The following is an 18,859-nucleotide window of genomic DNA, read 5'->3' as shown; positions in this document are numbered from 1 at the left end:
TTGCAGGCAGAGGCTTAACCTGCTATGCCACAATGCTGGCACAGTCAACCTTATCTGATCATTATGTATAGTCTACATGTATCAAATTATATTGCACCACCAAAATGCTATGTGTTAATTTAAAAAAAAAATTAAAAAGGAAGATGATGAACCATAAAGAATACTACAAGAGAGCAGTGTCCTGTAGTTTTTAATCAAAGAGGTGTAATCTGTATACCACAATGATTTTGAGTCAAGATGAGTACTGATAATTGACTGTTGGCTTTTTCATTAAGAAACTTTCCTTAAGAATTTTGCCAAATAATTTTAAGTTCCATTTATATACAGGAAAAAGATACATCCAAGGAAAATGTTTTGCAATGGTAGAGGTGTGGTTTGGAGTGATGCACTGATAAGCCAAAGAGCATCAAGAATTGCCAGCTAACCACCAGAAGCATGGAATCAGAGAGGCTGGGAACATATTGCCTCTCAGAGCCTCTAGAAGGAAATAAGCCTGCTGAGACCTTGATTTTAGAATTCTGGTCTCCATAACTGTGATATGATATATTTTCTTGTTTTAAGTCAGTAGGTAATTCATTATGGCAACCATAGGAAGCCAATAGAAATCATCATACAAAATAAATCCAACATCATAGATATTTTTTGAAATACAAGCATAAATTTGCCAATGTTTGCCTGGCCATTCATCAGTAACAGAGAAAAGCCCATTACCTTCTTTGATTGCAACAATTTAGAAAATACTTTCATCAGAAACAACAGGATTCATTGTGTAAGTCCAGGGGTATTATGAAAATGCTTTAAGGGAGAGAATGATCCTGCGGAGGAAGCAGGATACACAGCAGACTCATAGAATGACAAATGCCCTAAATAGCACTCTAGCCTCAGAATCAACCCTTGGGACATTCGGATCTGGCTAAAAAGCCCATGAGAGTCTCGCAGGCATGGAAAGCCAAGGCACTGTGGCAAAAACGACCTGAATGAAAGATCTCAATGAATGAGATCCCAGTGGAAAGAACAGCCATCAAAGCAGGAGGCACCTTTCTCTGAAGGGCGGAAGGAACCTCCACTGTGATATGGCCTTGACTAAATAAGTTCAGAGTTGGTGAACTCAAGAGGATTCCATAGCCTTGACAGCTCATGGCAAGAGCCTCGGGTGATTACTGATGTCATAAAGAAGAGTGTCAATTGTTAAATCAACAACGGGAGTCACTGTGCACCTGCTCCCCACGTAGGATCTCTGTCCTTAATGTGTTATACTATGAAAATTAACGGTAAAACTACTACTCGAACAGTACTCTATATCTTGTGTGTGTGGGGGGGGTGCAGTCTGTTGAACTCTTTGCTTACTATATATAGACTAAGTTGATCTTCTGTATATAAAGATAATTTTAAATAAATCTTGATGAAGAGTGGGATGGGAGAGGGAGTGGGAGATGGGGATGGCTGCAGGTGGGAGAGAGGTTATGGGGGAAAAAGCCACAACAGTGCAAAAGTTGTACTTTGTAAATTTACATTTATTAAATAAAAAAATAAAAAAGAGCAAAAAAAGAGTTCAAAAATAGTATGAAGAAAAAAACACTTCCTCAACAGTAGAGACTAGTGCTGTTTCTACATTGACTCTACTATGGTATAGCATCATGTACTTTCTGAACAACTTCATTGTACACTTGCTTAAGAATGAGAGTTAATAAAAATATTAACATCCCAATATCATAAAAAAATGCTTTAGAACATAGTTTCTCAGTGTGGTTCTCAAAACTGCAGAATCAGTGGAAACTGGGAATCCTTAGACAATTCTTGGTCTCTACTAAGCCAATTTAGTCAGAACCTGATCCAAAAGTCCATGGCTAACAAACTCTCTAAAGGATTTCTGTGCCTGCTAAGATTTGAGAACCACATATCTTTCTCCATGGTACCAGGCAACTTCTAACTGATTTTCTTTCCTTCTGGTTGCCACAAGGATTCTTCACCTTGTATCAAGCAATCCTAGTGAAACCAGCAGGGTCCATTTTGTGTTTTCCTATCTGTCTTTTCTAAGGCCTGGAACATACAAAAATGATTTTGTGGTCCAGCTTGAATAGAAGAAGAATTTCCATTAATTTGAGTTCTCCCAATAACTCAGTACAGCATGAGGATTCCCTTATATACCTCTCGGTTATTTCTCTGCCCAACCCTGGAAAATTATTGCACAGTAGTGGGATATTAGGCCCAATAAGAATTAACTCAAAGAGTGAATTGCGACAAGTATGCCACCATTCCCAAACATCTATGTATCTTGGTGCAAGCTTCCCTTATGTTTGGTCAATAATATCAGATATAACACTATATTCCTGGACTCAAATTTTGGCTCTACTACACATGAAATCTGTAATCTTGGTCAAGTGACTTCTTTGTGCTTCTAGTTAACTTTAATTAACTCTTTGAAAACATGAGGACAATAATACACTAATTTCATAGGATATTGAAAGGATTAAAGGATTAAAAGACCTGATGGCGCCCCAGCTCAATAGGCTAATCCTCCACCTGTGGCGTTGGCACACCGGGTTCTAGTCCTGTTCGTGGCGCTGGATTCTGTCCTGGTTGCTCCTCTTCCCTTCCAGCTCCCTGCTGTGGCCCAGGAGTGCAGTGAAGGATGGCCCAAGTGCTTGGGCCCTGCACCTACATAGGAGACCAGGAGGAAGCACCTGGCTCCTGGCTTCAGATCAGTGTGATGTGCCGGCCACAGCATGCCGGCCACAGCGGCCATTGGGGGGGGCGGTGAACCAACGGAAAAGGGAGACCTTTCTCTCTGTCTCTCTCTCTCGCTGTCCACTCTGCCTGTCAAAAAAGAAAAAAAAAAGGATTAAAAGACCAATACATGTTAAACCATTAGAATGTTCTCTCACATGCTAATCTTAATGATGTGTTTGTTGTTTATCATTATCCTAATCATCACACTTTAACTCCTTTGTTCCACACTGATAATCTGAATATGTTTTTTTCAGTTTTTAAAAGATTTCATTTTTATTTGAGAGTGTTTATATATATATATATATATATATATATATATATATACAGAGAGAGAGAGAGAGAGAGAGAGAGAGAGACTGAATCTGAATATTTAGTCAACCTACAAGGTGATTTGGTTTGAACATGATGTCTCTCCTGAAGTCATGCATGGCTTTAAATCCCAAACTCATGAGGTAAAGGTACTAAAAGAGGAAATCAACTGCAGTGTCTTGGCCCTTAGGTCATTGGGAGTATACTCTTGGAAAGTAACTCTAGGAAGAGGATTGCCTTTAAAAGCTAAGTTGGGCCCAGCTATTCTCTCTCTATTCTGTCTCACCATGTAATCCTCTGTACACACTCCACCATTGCCATCCGCCATCTTCACCAACAACATACCATGAGGTCACTGATTCTTTGACTTGAACCTCCAACATTGTGAGGTAAAGAAGCCTGTCTTTCCATTGTAAGTAGCTTGTCCAGGTGTTTTATTGAAGTCATGAAAATGAGACCAACACACTAAGATTCAACCTTCAAATAAGCTGTTTCAAGGGTTAGTTATAGTTACTGGGTGGATATTAGAAAGGCTACTAGTAGATGTGATTAGGCATTCTTTGTTGACTAATTGGTGCTTATCAAAATTAACCTCCTACCCTCTCAAAGACACTAGGAGATAGGGGCACCATCTCTTTTGGTAGCCATCTCTCTCTCGTGCTCTCTCTCTCTCTCTCTCTCTGCTTTTCAAATAAATATATTAAGAAAAAAAACTCTCTGATTCTACAATGTTTGTTATGCTGTAATGATACTCAACTGTTTTTCAGGCTTTTTTTTCCAGATACATTCATTAGTTTTCTAAGTCTTTATTCCATGGTCATGTTAGATGTAATATATTTGTGCAGTTCTTTGAAACTTTAAAAAAGGAAAAAAAAAAGGTTCAAATTTTTATCAATGAATCTTGATAATTGAATAGAAGCAGCAACAAAAAAGATGTAATTTTTTTAAGTCCCTGAAGCAGGACACTAATCCTACTGTTATAACATTTTTGTTTCGGAATGTAGTATTTTTTGGGTATAGTGTTAAATATCTGATGGTTAATTAATGCGTTGCTTTTTTTTTTTCACAATCTCCTCTCAGATTGACAAGAATTTGAAGGAAGTTTCTATCACCATAAATAAGCATGGAATTAGTACAGTGTTTATAAATATTAAAGTCTGTATAATCTGTGTTATGGAAGAACTGAAGAGAAATAAGCAACTTGTCTTCAGGTTGGTTTAGTATTTTTTGTAGGCTAGTTGCCATTATGACTGTTATGCTGCAGCTCTTCAGTTATGCATTAAATATCATGGAAATGTATATCTGCACTGGATATAACTTTTTATTTTGTTTCTTTCTATTTCTAAATGCTGAGTCATGCTACAAATTTTGGATTGAATTCAAATCTGAGGATCTTTGGCAATGTTGCTAAAATGTTATCCCAGTATATTATCTTTAATGAAATAAGTACAGAGAGCTGAGTGATTTATAGAGCAATTTTTTGCATTGTTTCCTGTCTTGATTATATAGAAATAGGTTTTCATTCTCATGATTTTGAGAGAAACATTTTATTTTTAATCTGTTTATTTTGAAATCTGATATTTTACTTGGCAACAGGATTATGATTTTAAACACACTTTTACTAAAAATTTTATATACAATTCCTCTGAAACCTAGGAAGCTTTTTGCCATGTATTCTCTAAACATGGCATTTAACTAAAATGTACTTCCTTTGTCTGATTGCCTCCTCTGTAAAGAACAAAGAAGAATGTTCTATTGTGCAGTCTGATCTAAAGTGATATGGCCATCTTAAGCAATTCTTCCAGACTAACAAAATTTCCTTATCAAAGGTATGTTTTGTGTTGCATTTTAATTTTAATTTTAAACTATAGTTTAATTTTAAATAAGCATTATTCCCAGAATAGAATTATAGCAGCTATGCTTTTATGCAACCTGTTCTTTACATGGTTGGGATTTTTAACAATGAATATGTGGCTAGCATGAAGGTTTAAAATATAATGCTACACTTTGGAAAGGCAAGCTAATTCTCTTCTTTGTATTTGTGGAATATGTTTTGTCTACAACAACCATTAAATTAATATTAAAATTAATAGAAACTTTACATTCCTTACACATCTAGGCTTTGGTCCTACTTACCTTTATATATTGGATGAATCTAGCAAAGAGAGAACTTGAACCAAGGATTTGCTTTGTAACTGACTCTCAGGAGTTGATTTGGTTAATTCCCTGAAGTCAGTCAAAATCAGTTCAATGAAAACAGTGAAGTTAAAGGCATAACTGGTAAGTAAGCACACTATCGTAGTACAACCCTAATAGTGAACTTACTCCTTTATATCTGGTTGGATTTGACATGCAGCTATATAGTATAACTCATGCATATACGGAAAACAGTTGTTATTTCTATTTTTAGATTATAAGTGCAGCCAAGAAGGTTGGATGCCAAGTGTTTTACTTATCTATGATTTATCACAATAATCCTTTAAGACATGTATGATTATCAATGTTTCATTATAAGAAAATAAGCCAATGAAAAACATTGTGGCTCAATGTGGTAAGCTACCATCTGCAATGCCTACATCCCATTTTTGAGCACTGGTTTGAGTCCTGACTGCTCTTCTGATCCAGTTCTCTGGTACTGCACCTGGGAAACTCAGGCCCTACCATCCATGTGGGAGACCCAGATGGAGTTCCAGGCTCCTGGCTTTAGCCTCACTTAGCCCCATGCACTGAGGTCATGTGTGGAGTAACACAGCAAATGAAAGATTCCCTCTCTTTCTCTCTGACTATGTCTGTCTGTCTCTCTCTCTCTAACACTCTGCCTTTTAAATAAATAATTTTTTTTTCAAAAATAAAGTAAGTCCAATGAAGTTAAAGGATTCCCTAATATCATATGTATAGAAAGTAACAGAGCCATGAAAACTCAAGTTTGATTCCAAAAGCTGCACTTGATTTTCCTATGCCACATCAGAGCTTTGGATATTTACTTTATCTCTGTAATTGAACCACTAGCATGTGAATTTCTTATGTTTTCTGAGCATAAGAAAATATTAAAAAGTCTGTGAGTGATTTAAAATAAAAACATTTAAATCTATGTCTGTCATATAAAGATATAGCATAGCATCATCCAAAAACCTTGTCAGAATGTTCTCAATTCTGGCAGTCTGAGTCACTGCCAAGAAGAAAAATGTTAGTGCCAGGCTTGATCTAAGTATCACAGTATGTCCTCATGATCAAATTAATGGATAATGTCAAAATAGAAACTTTAATTCATCCTACGCACAGTCACACCCTTTAGGGTCAGTAGTATCATTTGTTCTAGTCAATGGCATTCCAAAGTCCCCCAAAATTTCACCTTTAACTGTATTTCTTGATAGCATGAAATTTCTTATTTTTGTTAAGTGAATGAGTATCTTTAAAACACCTACTTTTATCCATGAACTAGTCCATCAAATTTTATCTTTTTTTTTTTTTATTATTTGACAGGAAGAGTTATAGACAGTGAGAGAGAGAGAAAGAGAAAGGTCTTTCTTCCGTTGGTGCACTCCCCAAATGGCCGCCATGGCTGGCACTGCGCCGATCCGAAGCCAGGAGCCAGGTGCTTCCTCCTGGTCTCCCATGTGGGTGCAGGAGCCCAAGTACTTGGGGCATCCTCCACTGCCTTCCTGGGCCACAGCAGAGAGCTGGACTGGAAGAGGAGCAACTGGGACTAGAACCAGCGCCCATATGGGATGCCGGCACCGCAGGTGGAGGATTAGCCAAGTGAGCCATGGCGCCGACCCCCAAATTTTATCTTAAAAGGTGAAAACTTTCCTCTTGCTAGAAAATACTCAGAGTATTTTTTGAGAACAGATAACCTAGACTGCAGAAACAAATACAATAATCTGTGCAACTTTCCTTTGGAAAGATAATTTTACTGCTTAGTAAGCATCTGAATACATCATTGTTGAACTAAATGGACATCAATATATTTTTCTGAATTCTCACAATTTTTTAGAGGAACAGAGATCGTAAAGTACATAAGTTAATTATTTTGCAATTTTTCACATTTCAAGACCATTGTTTCCATGTATAGTAGAGACATAAAGCATTATGAGTCATTCATATATTTCCTAGTCACTGAGAATGATTTTGTAGTCACCATATTGTAGCTCTTCATTGTTTATATTTCTGAATTGCACCTAACATTTAACATTGCACTTGCTTTACATTTGTGTGCTTATTTGTCAATGATCATTTTGTGTAACATGCATATATTTGTTAGTTAAGTTTGGACTCATTTGGTTGTGGGGCAGTTGGCTGTGTGCTTTTGTGTGCAGAAAGCTATGATTTGTTGGATGAAGGTCATAGCCTATCTTCTGTTTCATAAGAGGAAAGGTAATAAATATATTGTCATCAGACTCTAATTTAATATTATAGATGATTTGTTACTTTCATATCTGAACTTTAAAACACTTTCTGGAGGGTATTGAAAAGATAAAACTTGCTGTCAGTTTTATGTAATAAAATGTATAAAAGTAGAAGACATCCAACATATACATAGACATTGTATACACAGACATTTCTATTTAGCAATATGCTCCTTAATTACTGGGTTACTATTGTAAAAGTTAACAGAAGTAGAATGGCAGGAATAGCATTAAAAACCCAGTGACTTGTACACTTATTCTCTTATTTTCTTTGTCATATATTACAACCTAATCTCAGAACACATTCTTATTCCCCAAATATAGGAAGACCAAACAAATCCTTTTTGTTAAGACTGGATGACATTTATTGAAACAAATGGATTGATGGATGTAAGTGTGTGTTCCTATGAAAGAAACTACTTAATTCAACAGTTACCTTCTTCTCTAGCAAACACTTTCTGCTGGTCTCTAATTGTTAACAAGTGTTCTGGCAATTTTATGGCAGTCATTGAACTACAGGGCACTAGCTCACTGAAGCATTTTATGTGATAATGCTACCTCTTGAAGATAAGTATTTTTCTCTTATTTAAAAAAAGTCTTTGAACTTTAACAATCTAAAAAATACATTATGAGAGTAAAATACTGTATGAAAAGAATTCTAACATTCTACTGCGATTTGACATTTTAGTTGCTGATTAATGCTAAAATAAAAAAAAAAAATCCTGCCGTGTATTCCGCAAGAGTAAAGACAATATAGTGTCATTAGGCTCTAATATAAAATTATAAATGATTCATTACTTCTATTTCTAAACTTTAAAAACAGTTTATGAAGTGAATTTAAAAGGACGAACATACTTTAAGAATTTATGTAATAAAGTTTATGAAAGTAGAAGAAATCCAACTAATTGTAAATATAGATGTTTCAGTTCAGCAATATGCTGTTTAAAAGCTGGGCTGCTAATGTAAAAGAAGTCAAGGTAAGTAGGACGGTGGGGATAGCAGAAAGAACCAGTGAGTCCTGAACTTGCTCCTTTTTGTGATAGAAATCAGCTCTTCCTCAGATAATGTTTTTCTCTTGATAAAATATTTATAACTTCTTAATAGTGTTTGTTGATACTTGCTGACACCTTTGGAGTAGAGGCAAAAGACAATCTGGGGAAAAATGACAAAATCATCTCTCTCATTTGAAGGCTTTTAGGTAAGAAGTTACCAAAAAAAAGAGACATTTTGTCTTTAAACTGCTAATTCTGGAGATTGTTGTAAAATCAGATTTCGACAGTAAGGGCTATCTCAAACCTTTACAGATGATGAAATTGGTATTGTCAAGAAATGTGCTGACATAGTTTTCTAGTTATTAAATGCCAAGAAAACACTAAGCCCTTCCACCGTCCACATTCTCATTGACTGCTTTCTAAAGTAAGCAATGGATGTGGAATTGCCACTCCACAGGGAGCACACAGCACTGCAGAGGATCCAAGAACGGCCACATACTGTTCGTGATTACACTTGGGACAAAAAATGGCTATTTCAGGCCTAGCAATGATTTTGATTTCAACATCACCCTTCACATTGAACAATATCCCTGAGACTTGCTGGAAATAATTAAAGCAAGTCTTCCATTTAACCTATGTTTCACTGCATGTGAGAATTATACCCCATAAGGTGCAGGGTCTTTTTGCACAATGTAGACTTGGTATAGGGAAAATAAAGGAATGGTATGAGCTCTTGGGGGTCTTTTGGGAGAGGAATCAAAATACCATGTGAACATTTCCAAGGCAGGCAATTTGTTTTAATATTTAAAGGCATAGTTTTGAAATGAGGCAACCTGAATCTCAGTACCACTGTATTTTAATTTTTAAACTTTTGAAAGTTATTCTTTCTTAGTTTCAGTTTCCTTGTATGTGAAACAACCTTAAATAGATACCAGTTTCATAAAAATGTAGTGAATAAAATGGAATTGTTAAACAAAACGAATGGCCCAGAGAAATGACTGTCAGCATTGTTATCCTTGTTGTTGTCATCATCATCAGTGAAAGTTCATTTTCAATCCAGAATTCGAGAGAGATAAATCCCATTTATTAAAATCTTATCTCGGGGGCCAGCACTGTGGCTCATTTGGTTAATCCTCTGCCTGCAGTGCCGACATCCCATATGGGCACCGGGTTCTAGTCCCAGTTGCTCTTCTTCTAGTCCAGCTCTCTGCTGTGGCCTGGGAAGACAGTGGAGGTTGGCCCAAGTGCTTGGGCCCCTGCACCCACATGGGAGACCAGGAAGAAGCACCTGACTCCTGGTTTTGGATCGGTGCAGCGCTGGCTGTTGCGGCCATTTGAGAAGTGAACCAACTGAAGGAAGACCTTTCTCTCTGTCTCTCTCTCTCACTATCTGTCAAATAAAAAAAAATCTCATCTCAGGAGCTGGGGCTGTGGCATGGGGGTAAAGCTGCCGCCTTCAATGCCAGCATCCAATATGGACCCCGGTTTGAGTCCCGGCTGCTCCACTTCCAATCCATCTTTCTGCTGTGGCCTGGGAAAGCAGTGTAAGATAGCCCAATAAAATAAAAATAAAAATATCTGACACCCTCATGGGAGATCCAGAAGAAGCTCCTGGCTTCTGGCTTTGGATCAGCCCAGCTCTGGCTATTGCAGCCATTTGTGGAGTGAACCAGTAGATGGAAGACTTCTTTCCCTTCTCTGCCTCTGCCTCGCTGTAACTCTGCCTTTCAAATAAATAAAATAAATATTTTTAAAAAAGTTTCTTTTTTTAAAGATTTTTTTATTTGAAAGTCACAGTTACACAGAGAGAGGAAAGGCAAAAAGAGAGAGAGAGAGAGGTCTTCTATCCGCTGGTTCACTCCCCAATTGGCCACAGTGGTTGGAGCTGCACTGATCTGAAGCCAGGAGCCTGCAGCTTCTTACAGGTCTCCCATGTGGGTGCAGGGGCCAAAGGACTTGGGCCATCCTCCAGTGCCTTCCCAGGCCACAGGAGAGAGCTGCATAGGACTAGAACCCGGCGCCCATATGGGATGCTGGCGCCTCAGGCCAGTGCGTTAACCTGCTGCACCACAGCACCAGCCCCCCAAAAAATAAAGTCTCTAAAAAAAAATCTTATCTCATAAACCACCAGAAAAATACTTTATTTTATGTTCCTCATTTTAGGCAATATACAGATATATGAGGGTACTTCAAAAATTCATGGAACATGAAATTAAAATAATATTATGTTTGTGCAAAAATTGAAAGCCATTTTGATGATGTGGCTTTTTAAAAGTTAGGGAAGTGTGTACTACAAAAAATATTTATGGATTTCAAAAAAATTTACCAAAACAAACTTATCTTTTAATTTCATTTTCTATATTTTTTGAAATACCTTCATATATTGATTTTTGATTTTGACTATCACAAACTAGTCAGATATTTTTAGTTTTTAAAGATTTATTTATTTGAAAGGCAGAGTTATAGAGAGACAGAGAGAGAAATCTTCCATTGACTCATTCACTTCCCAAATGGGCACAATGACTGGAGCTGGGTTGATTCAAAGCCAGGAGCCAGGATCAAGAGCTTCTTCTGGGTCTCTCACATGGGTGCAGGGACCCAAGCACTTTGGCCATCTTCCACTGCTTTCCCAGGTGCATTAACAGGAAGCTGGATCAGGGCCGACGCTGTGGCTCACTTGGCTAGTCCTCTGCCTGCAGCGTCAGCATCCCATATGGGCGCAAGGTTCTAGACCCGGTTGCTCCTCTTCCAGTCCAGCTCTCTGCTATGGCCCAGGAGGGCAGTGGAGGATGGCCCAAGTGCTTGGGCCCCTGCACCAGCATGGGAGCTGGCACCTGGCTCCTGGCTTCAGATCGGCACAGCACCTGCCATAGTGGCCATTTGGAGAGTGAACCAACGGAAGGAAGACCTTTCTCTCTGTCTCTCTCTCACTGTCTATAACTCTACCTATCAAAATAATAATAATAAAAAAAACTTTCACACACACACAAAAAAGAAGTGGAATAGCTGAAACTCAAACCAGTGCCCATATGGGATTCTGAAGCCATAGGCAGCAGCTTTACCCTCTATGCCACTGCACCAACCCCATAGTCAGATATTTTTAATAAGGAACTTTAGAAAACAACAACAGGAGTTCATCCATTCAATACAAATGAGAGTAAGTAGAAAAGAATTATGATTTATGAGATGAACACAATGTATGAACAAATGTAAAATTTTTTTCACCAAATAATTGAAACCTGAAAAGTTATTCTTTTGGTGATATTTTGGAGACTTAAAGTTGAACAGGAAGTTTGGGAGTAGGCAGCAGTTTTGACACCTCCCTAACAACTGGTAGTTCCTTAACCTCCTTGATTATGCAAATATTAGAAATGTTAGATGGAAATATGGCAGAGGTGAAGTGAGGGCGCAGTGTCTCTAGCTCCTTCCTTTTTTCCAAACTCACTATATTTCATGCTTTGCAGCTTCAGAGCTTGATGTCTATAAGTCATATTCAAAAGTTTTACTTCTTACAGGGGAATAATGAAATAATGATCATAGCTGGGAGCAAATCTTGGACACTTTCTCAAAAAAATTGGCAAAAAGGAGATTCTTATCCTTTTATTAGTTTCCTATCTTCAACTTGTTCACCATTTATCCGTTGCCTAAGCAGTTTTCTAAAATTAGGACAAACAATTTGAATTTTCACACTGTTTTTGAAATTTACTCATTTACCTGTATTCTTTTGGTTTTCAGAAAATGTATCTTAATTATGGAAACTCATTTGCCTTAATTACCTATTGTCTCTAGAAATATGCTGTAAAGTCTTTTAATTATGGAAATACAAAGGTTTAAGTGAGAACATTTCTATTATAGACTTTATTTCCATATGGCAGATTGGGGTGAGAAAATCCCTTTCTACTTCAAACATGTAGATCGTGTTGCTCATTAGGCTACAATAATATAGAAGTAGGGCAATGGAGAGATCACAATAAAAGTTCTCTTGGTTCTTAAGTTATTCAGTAGGAGAGTAGGGATATTGATTACCTTTAAATCTTATTAAGTATCCGTGTTAAAAATTTGAACTTAGCTACTAAAAATAATAGAAACAGGGTATATATCATTCTGAAATAAGTGGCTGATTGAGAAGACTGGACAAGAAAACTGGCAAATTGAATTCAACAGATAGCAGAAAAACAGAAAATTTAAGCTAAAAATGATAAATGGAAGACCAAATTTAGTGTCAGAGAAAGTAAATTTTTAAGGAGTTAGAGTGCACAAGAAATAAAATTAAGTTATATACTGTATAAGGGATATACATAAAGGACTATGACTCAGAAATATTGAAAACATAAAAATAAAAAATAGCAGGCAAATATTAAGCCAAATAATATGACTATGACAATAATAAGATCAGACAAAATAGACTTTAATGCAAAATCATGAAAATGGGTCAGTAGCTAACTAGCAAAGGAAAATTTCACTTAAAGTATAAAACAGTCATCCACATATGTACAGTGGTAAAATAAGAATCAAAATATGGAAATCAAATACTCATTGTATTGCAAGGAAAATCTTTTGAACATGTAATTATAGTACAAAGGTTTTTATATATTTCTTTTATCAAACAGAAATTATAATCAAAACTGAATATCTGAAAATCCCATTTGATTTGAGACATATAAAATTAGTAGAGAATTTATACTCTTCAACAGCACATGGGAATCATTTCAAGAATTTATCACATACCAGGCCACAAGAAATGTCTTAGGAATTGAGATGAGTTGCTAAAGAAATACTCAATATTAAATATCATAAAATAAATTTGGAAAAATAAAATAAGTAAAAAGAACATTTAAAAATAATGTACTATTTCATTATCTAACTATAAATATTATTCATATCTGATAGGTAGTTATAAGTATTTTTTTATTTGTGGCAAAGACTGCTAAATATTACCGGATACATTTTTCTTTTTCCAATTTCCTTTTTTATTTTTAAAAATGCTTATTTTTTTATTTGAAATACATAATGTCAGAGAGAGAGAGGGAGAAAGACTGAGAGAGACAGAGAGAAGGAGAGAGAGAGAGAGAGATGTTCTATCAGCTGGTTCATTCTCTAAATGCCTACAACCGAAGGAATAGGCATGCAGAAGCCCGGAACCAGGAACTCCATCCTGGTCTTCTACATGGGTAGGAGGAACCCAAATGCTGGGACCAAATCACCCTGCCTCCAGGAGACATTGGCAGGTAGCTGGATCAGAAGTGTGAAGTAGCAAGATAGCTGGGACTTGAACCAGGCACTCCAACATGGGATGAGGGTGTCTCAAGCAGTGACAGCCCACTGCACCACAATTCCTGCCCTTGGTTTTCCTTGTTTAGAAGAGATCACTGCTTTCCTCTCAAGTTTTAACTGAGCACCTGGCATCCCAGGTATAGTGACCACATTTTCCAGCTTCCCTTACAGCTTTCTCTTGGTGTGACTTATGTAATCTAGTGGATCAACTGGCTTTAGCCACCAGACACAGGTATTGCTCTACTTAGCAATCTGTAAACTGCTGAACACATTCTGAAGTAGTGGAGTATATGGGTGTGTGTATTTTTTCTGAGGTGAGGGTTAATAACTTTCATCAGATGTCTAAGCCTCAATTTCTAAAATGAATAAAATAATAATCTGTGTCATAAAGAATTATAGAGTGTTGAGACAGAAGTTATATTTAGATTCCTAAGAGACTTTGTGCAGCTCAGTTTCCTGAAAATGAATCAATATCTTGACGTTGTATACATATCTACCCATGTTCACTAAAGCATTATTCACAGGATATAAAAACAACCTAAGTGTCCTACTGATAAAGGAATGGCTGTACATTCCTCTGTCCATGGATGCATATGTGTTCAAGGGAATATGTAGACAATGGAGTATTATTCAGTCATAATAAAGGAAATCTTGCCAGTTGTGACAATGTGGGTGTACTTGGAGGACATTATGATAAGTGAAATAAGCCAAATATAGAAATGGGCCAATACTGAATAATCACACTTGTATGTGGAATAAAAAAAAGTTGAGTTTATATAATCTGAGAGTAGAACAGTGGTTCCCAGGAATTGGGAGTGGGAGAAATGGTGAGATATTAGTGAAAGACTGAAAACGTTCAGTTATGAGTAAATTAATGGATCTAATGTACAGCAAGGTGATTATAGTAAATAATATTTTATTATTAGCTGAAATTTGCTAGGAGAGTAGATCTTAAGTGGCCTCACCACATGATTCTGTGTATGATAATGGATGTCTTAATTAATTTGATCTTAGTAATCGTTTCACCATATATACAAGCCATCAAGCTGTATGCTTTGAATATATGCAGTTTTTATTTGTTAATTATACCTAAATCAAGTTAAAAAAAGAAAAAAAAATGTCCTTCAATTACAAATCAAACAGGAGAAATCAGAATTAAGGGATGTCTAAAATTACTTGAATTCTGTCCCCCCTCTTTCTCTGTCACTCTGCCTTTAAGAAAGTAAGTAAGTAAATAAATAAATAAATAACTATTTTAAGTATAATAGAATCAAATTATTGGGTGGGGCAGGTGTTGTGGTCTAGCAGGCTACGCTGCCATTTTGGATGTCTACATTCCATATTGTAGTATCTGTTTGAGTCGTGGCTACTCTGTTTCTGAACCTGCCTCCCTGCTAATGTACTTGGGGAGCAGCAGATGATGACGCAAGTAGTTGAAGACTTGCTATCTAACTGGTAGATCCTGATGGAGTTTCTGGCTCCCAGCTTCTGCCTTGCCTAACCCCAGCTGTTGTAGACATTTGTGGAAGATCTGTCTGTCTCTGTCATTCTGATTTTTAAACTAAAATATCTCTATAAACATAACAATAAATAAAACTAATTTGTAAATTAAGTTTTTAAACAGCAATATTTTTCATTACTTATAAAATTGGTTCTGCTACTTTTATCATATTTAAACAAGATTGAAATATAACAAAGGATGATTATTGCAATATGGTAATTCATAAGATATAGCAGTTTTATATTTCATTTTTGTAACTCTAGAATGTGAGGCTGTGAGAAAGGACCTGCAAAATATTCACTCATAATGTACAATGGGAAAACAGAATTACTCACTTTTTTTTTACAGTCATCCAAAATAAATAGGTACTAGTGACCTTAATAGCATTTATGTCAAAAGTAGATTAGAAATGACATAGTTAAGTTGTATATATTTTTCTTAAAATTTTTCTTTTTCTTTGTTTTGGTGGGCATGGAACATGGAACTTGTGCTAATATGTTCAATAATATTGAAAATGGCTATAATTTAATCATAAATTTTGAAAATCTGATAAATAACACATATTGTCATTTATTCTTGAAACAATTGAATCTTGGGCAAAGTATTGACATGTGGGAGAAACAATGTTCAGGAATAACTATAGTTGAAGGTAGAAATTATGAATGTCATACAAATAAATGGCTTAGTGAAAATCATAAGAAGAAGAGAAGAGTTCTAAGTTACTAAGCTCTTCCACTGAGTGGAAGAGGGAATGATATTTGCAATTTTCTTAGAAAGACAGGTGGCATTTGTATATGAAGAGATTGAGAGAACAAAGAGAAAGTGTAAAAATGTTGTTGAAATAAACAGCAAGAATGACCAGGGGACACTGTGAGGTGTTTGATGAGGAGAATATTGTAGGTATCAGACAAGCAGTGAGAAAGCAATTTGAAGAAAAAATTATTTGGCCAGACTGTGAAGAATTTGACAATTAGGCTAAGGATTTTGGATAAGAAGTTCTATGAATTCTTTCAGAAATTCTCCTCTGTTATTGCTATTACTTGGTATATTCTTCTAAATTATAAAAGTTCAAGAAGGAACAGTTTACTCCATTATTCTTATGTTTGGCCTATTGCTAGTTTTCTTAATTAGGTTTGATTTTTTTAAGTAAAGTACCCGAATATTTAAAATTGGAAATTAGACAATTATATAACACCATATTGCAGGGAAGTCAGTTATACTGTTAGCTGTATACTCTTATAATATGATAAAAATCCATGCTTTACCTATCTCCTGGGACAATGCCACATTCAGAGAAATAATAAAAGTGACAATAAGTTTAACCTCATTATTATTCCTTGTTCCCCTGGGAATCTTTTTTTTTTCATTTAACACAAAAAATTCTATATATTTATGGCATACTACATGACCTCTACTCTGTCTAGTTACATCAACTGAGTTGCAGCTTCTGATCTTACTATCCTTTAGCTGACATGGTCTCTCTTGAAAATATCCATTTAAGTGTTGAAGATTGAGAAGTCTTGAAGTTTTGAGACAGTAAATTGCCATGGTGAAATTTCAGGCACCTTAACAGGATAAGTCACTTCATCTTCTGGTCTTTAATCTCCCCACCTGTGTGATTAAAGGGTTCACAAATTGATTACACAGTGGAATCACCTAATGTGTTTTCAAAAACTATAAATTCCTGGGTCCTATCCCAGATCTATTAAATCAAATCAATCATAGAAAATAATCATGATAGGGAGGAACATTTAAAAATAAGTAATGAAAGGGCTGAAATTCTAATCATAATCAGAGATAGAGTTTTATCTATAAAACATAGAGATACACAGTACCAATTTTAAAAGCCTGCTATAGATGTGGATGCACCATTCTAAATTATTTTTGAATTCTCCCTTAAGTCTTCAGGGCCTAACTTCAAATGGTAACTAGGCTGTCATTATGATAAAGGTACATGTCTTTCTTAAGAAGAATAATGATGACATTCATAGCAATAATAATTTAAAAATAGTAAACACAGATGCCCAGTTCAATGTGGCTATCTTTGGGACAATAGAGGGTGACATTATAACCTTCTTTGATTGATGAGAGAACAGCTGGACAGATCAGACTTGACTTTAAAGGGCTCGGTAGGTTATTTTTCAAAGTGCAGTTCAGAAAGATTTGGGTGACTTCTATTAGTAATTGGAAATTTTAGTTAACATTAATTAACATAATTAATTTTAATGAACATATGCCCTAATTGTTATGTCTGATTTTACAAATAAAGAGACTTGAGAAAATGAGATACAGAATTAAAATCAATATTTGTTTCCATAGAACACAAATTTAGTCTTTAGTGAAGTCAGACTATTAAGATACAGTGATTGGCATTTAGAGGACTATGCGGACTTAGGCAAAATGTGTAGGCAATAGTCGTGACACTAGATACTTTTGTCCGGCAAAAGATGGTTCATTTTTCTCCTTACTTCTATGTTTTCTTTAAATTCAACAGGAAAACCATACATCATTTAAAAGTAATAAAGTTTATCTTTCACTGAGATGCTAATTAGAATAGCAGAGTTAGGATAAAGGGAGGGCTTTTTTTTTTTTTTTTTTTTTTACTGATTTTATGTATTTCAGATTCAAAAAATCATTACTGGTAAAAATACTTTATTGGGCATTTGTAACTCACAAATGGTGATAAGAGACTGCACATTTGACCTGACAGCTAAGATGCTTGTGTCACACACTGAGTACCTGCGTTTGACTCTCAGCTTGGACTCCCAACTCCAGCTTCTGCTAATGCAGACTTTGGGAGACAGCTGTTATTGATATGAAATTGCACTTTTGCCACCCATTAGGGAGATTTGGATTTTGTGTTTCTATCTTATGGCTTGCCCCTGCTTGTTGTGGGCATTTGGGGGAGTGAATCAGTGAATGCAAGTCTCTCTCTCTTTCTACCTATCTATATAAAATCTTTCTCTAGCATGTCTATGTCTATATCTCTGTCTTTCTCTAGCTATATATTTCCTCCCCATGTATCAAATAAAATTCATGAAAAAATGAATATTATAAAAATAAATTAATTTTTAAAAACGATAGTGAGCTTTTGAATATTATAAAGCTTGGGGAAATATTTTAATTTTGAAATTTTAGATAGGTTTCATAATTACCTGAGGCACTTTCTATCTGCATATAACATTAATAGTGCTATTACCAGAACATACTGATGATGAAGTAAAATCACTCACTTATGAAAAGAAGAAACTACAGATGGCCATTATTAATGATGAAGATAGGGGACAATAATCATGAAAGCCCTGAAGCTTAAAAATAGGAATTTTTAAATGACTTTAGTATTAATCATGCCAGAAATATAGATTACATCCCCATAAAACAAACATCAGATAAAAAAAACAAAACCACTCATTATTGGTTTTTCTGGCCACATCATACCATGTGGGTAACTGATGAATTTTTGTTGTTTTCCTGAGGTTTCCAAATCAGTGATTTTAAGAATGCTTATGATCACTTTATATTTTTTCTAATTAGTAAAAACAAAACAGAAGATTATGTACCAATTTCATTTTTCACAGAAGTTAGGCTTGATTGGAATCTTTAAGGGTAAATAAATATCAAAGTACAAAGCTCTTTAACACCTAATT

At 35.7% G+C, this 18,859-nt stretch overlaps 1 long non-coding RNA gene across 9 annotated transcripts in view; it reads left to right on the top strand.

Annotated features, from left to right (window-relative positions):
* Positions 1 to 497: 497 nt before the first annotated feature.
* LOC103348075 (uncharacterized) overlaps positions 498 to 18,859 on the top strand; it is a 216,952-nt gene continuing 198,590 nt past the window's right edge. For 2 of the 9 annotated variants that reach the window (XR_007919101.2, XR_007919106.2), the window contains exons 1-4: positions 510 to 1,271; positions 4,120 to 4,250; positions 4,776 to 4,868; positions 5,159 to 5,319. This is a non-coding gene — a long non-coding RNA (uncharacterized lncRNA). Of the gene's footprint in view, positions 1,272 to 4,119; positions 4,251 to 4,775; positions 4,869 to 5,158; positions 5,320 to 7,769; positions 7,836 to 18,859 lie in introns of all 9 variants that reach the window. The other 7 variants (XR_007919107.2, XR_007919102.2, XR_007919109.2 and 4 more) reach the window with 7 other exon arrangements.

This window comes from Oryctolagus cuniculus, chromosome 6, assembly GCF_964237555.1.
Source record: "Oryctolagus cuniculus chromosome 6, mOryCun1.1, whole genome shotgun sequence".
Classification (NCBI taxonomy): Eukaryota; Metazoa; Chordata; class Mammalia; order Lagomorpha; family Leporidae; genus Oryctolagus; species Oryctolagus cuniculus.
The sequence above is the reverse complement of the archived record's forward strand: the minus strand, read 5'-3'. Positions and strand labels throughout refer to the sequence as shown.